We start from the raw sequence: 3,586 nt of genomic DNA, 5'->3' as shown, positions 1-3,586 counted from the left end.
AGGTCCACCTTGTTCCGGGTTAAGTCTTTGTGTGTATAAATCAGGAGAAGACCCATGTGTGAAATTTTACCTATGTTCAAACACCACGGAAGAAAACAAGGATAAAACCGGTGATAAAAAAAATATAGTGGTGCCAGGTCCTAACACACTTATGAATGAAAGGAATGAATTGGTTTATTTCAAGCAATCAGGTAATAATACATTACACATCAGTTAATAAATCACAAGTTGATCACTTGAAAGGGAGTGGTAGGAAGCGAACTCATATAATCTCACCCTGACTCGACCATACCATTTTCTCTACAAAAATTATCAATATCTGATTCAGGACTTAATATCAGATATAAATACCATATATCTTCCAATAGTAGCCAGTCTCTGATAGACGCCGATCTCCATTAAAAGCCGGGTGTAACAAGTGCTGTTGTTATTAGAGGCCGGTCTTTGATAGTAGCCGGACCTGTGGCGGAATTGCACTCTGAAGTTGGTACCGCCTGCCATTAAAACAAGAAAACAAAGAAGAAGAAGAAGAGCCGCGATTTTTAGGCGGTGAATGTCAATTGTTACAGTTTGTGTGTATGCTTGAGTAGGAATGGCTAAGAAACGCTCATTTGATCTAAATTTTAAACTTTGTGCAGTGGCATATGCCAACGAACATTCTGGAGAGGCCTCTGCCTGACATTTTGGAGTGGATCCTAAACGCATCAGAGAATGGCGTAAACAGGTGAATTATATGGAGAGGAAGGTTGCAGAAAAAGGACCAGCTAGCAAACGATTGACTGGTGGAGGTGCTAAGAAAGCCAGTAATGAATTAGAGGAGCTTTTGTTAACGTGGATAGTCGAGCAACGGCGTAAAGGTGCGCGAGTGTCCCGGAAAATGATTCGAACAAAAGCAAAGAGGATTTTTGACACGGAAATTGATGACTCTTCCAAAAGAAAAGAAACTTTCACAGCCAGCGCGGGTTGGCTTGACAAATTTATGAAACGTCATCATCTGTCGCTTTGTAGGAAGACAACGCTGGCTCAGAAGGATCCAGAACAGCTGATTGACAAGCCAGTCTCCTTCGTCACGTGGGTTGCCAGAAAGCGAACTGCAGATAGAATAAAAGACGGCGACATCATCGCAATGGATGAGACATCTGCTTGGTTTGACATGCCTGGATCTACAACAGTCGAACCAACTGGCAGCAGAAGTGTCACCATAAAAACATCCGCTCACGAAAAATCGCATTTCACCGTGACGTTGGCAGCGAAAGCAGACGGCACGAAATTTAAGCCGTTTATTGTGTTTCGGGTCGCAAAGCGAGAAGTGGCAAGACTACAAGATGTCCAAGAGGCTGTGGTGGCGACCTCGGTAAATGGATGGATGAATCAGGAATTAACAACCATGTGGTGTCAAAAAGTTTGCTGTGTTTTTAGTTTCCGGAAGAGACTCCTTGTCTGGGATGCTTATCGCTGTCACATCAGTAAGGAAATAAAAGTAGAACTGAAGAAATATAACATGCCAATGGCAGTTATCCCCGGTGGTTGCACAAAGAACATCCAGCCTGCTGATGTTGTGTGGAACAAGCCCTTCAAAGATCAGCTTCGAGAGTTCTACGACAAATGGATGCTCGGGGACAAAGACAAAGAGTGGACATCCGCCGGGAATTTAAAAGCGCCCGCTCTGTGTTTGCTGGTTACGTGGATAACATCAGTGTGGCAAGACATCACCACGGAAATGATCAGAAAATCTGATGCTACATCACATCTTAGGAACAAGTTTAAGGCCACGTCACGGTTTTTCGTTGTTATGACTGACAGACTGTGAAGGTCTCATCTCAAGGGAAATGTGCTCGAGTTCTGCAGCTCAGAATTGGGTCAGAGGTCACATCCAGTGGGTTTTTTTATTTAGAGTTCACATTTCACATTTTGCTTGAAGTAAAGGGTCGAACATGCGTAATCCCACAGTTCTCAAAGTCTTTCGTGGATTTTATTTCCAGAGGCTTCGCAACGTCTGGTGGTCCGAGTGGTTTTACAAAGATTCTGGAGTTTATTTACAAAGATGATCGTTAAGATAAACAGCAGAACCCTTCAGATGTTTTCTTTGCTTCATCAGAGCTATCTTGTGCTTTCGATTTACGAGCCTGATCTCCGAGAAAGCGGATGACAGACCTCAACAGTGTTTAGGTCCAAGGAAATCCCTTTAGACGCAAGAAATTCTCCAACTTGATTCTCCACGGTCACCTTTGTTCCCATCACAGCTCAGTTAGCATCCCTGCTAGCGCTGGTAGCACCAGGCCGCACCCGGGGTTGTACTTGAAGTCCCGTGAGAATCACATTATTCATCTGTGCCTGTTGATCCATGTCATGCATCCTCCTCTCCAGGAGATCTTGGCGATTATCTCGTTGTTCGTTACGTGCCCTTTCTTGATGGAAATCTTCCAGGAGTTGTAGCAATGGTGTTAGCTTAGCTTCCAGCAGGGCTGTTAGCTTGGATTCAGAGAGAACAGCTGGGGATAGCTTAGCTTGGATGTCGGCTAACGTGCACTGCGCAAAAAAACCCAAAATCCGGAGATATTTTTCCTTGGATATCTTCAAAAGTAACCCATGTCTGGTGATATCCATGGTGGATACACTCCGACCATGACAGTTTCTGAGTTCACGTCCTTCACATATCAACTCTGAGTATGGGACACTTTTATTCTGATAGAATCTGGAGTTGAGATTCTCTCCGAACATCAGATACGACAAAACGTCGTATTCAGGCCATATCCCAATACTAGTGATATCCAAAGTCAGGATATGTACAGATTTTAGTCAAATTGATTTTCTGAGGCCAGCATACCCATCATATCTGAGGTGAGGATATCTCCAGATTTCACCCAGGTCAAATGTGTTGATTTCTGAAGTCAGTATACCCATCATATCTGAGGTGAGGATATCTCCAGATTTCACCCATGCAGGTCATCAAATGTCTTGATTTCTGAAGTCAGTATACCTATCATATCTGAGGTAAGGATATCTCCAGATTTCACCCATGCATGTCATCAAATTTCTTGATTTCTGAATACACATCATATCTGATGTAAATATATTTCAAGGTTCCAGTCATCTAAAAAACTATACATAAAAATAAAGGTGACAGAAAACCAGTTAACACTCAAATTATTTTATTAAAATAAAAAGACAACAATACACAAACACCTTTTTTTTTTTTTTTTTAGAGTCCAAATCGCACTCCACTGCCAGATAGCAGCTCTTTACGGGGTGGGTTCCTCTTACTAAAACCAGCTGAGTGTCTTATGTGTGTGGACCTTGGCTCTATTCCTTTTTTCTGTTGTCATCCAAGGCTTTTTGGCATTTTGACATCAGTCTGGTTAGCCGAGTGGAGCGCCACTTGGTGAGGCATAATAATATGCAGTCTTTTCCTTGTTGCTTTCCTCATCGCTGACATAGTCTGGATTGGCTCCTTAGATGAATAACAGGTCCTCTTAGTTGAGAACCTTCTCGCTTTCTGAAGACCTGCAAGAGAAGACAATTGTTTTCTTTTTAAAATGAGAGAAAACAGCTTATACATTGTGTGTGTGTGTGGGGGGGGGGGGGG

This window comes from Oryzias melastigma, linkage group LG18, assembly GCF_002922805.2.
Source record: "Oryzias melastigma strain HK-1 linkage group LG18, ASM292280v2, whole genome shotgun sequence".
NCBI classification, from domain to species: Eukaryota; Metazoa; Chordata; class Actinopteri; order Beloniformes; family Adrianichthyidae; genus Oryzias; species Oryzias melastigma.
Note: the sequence above shows the minus strand (reverse complement) of the source record.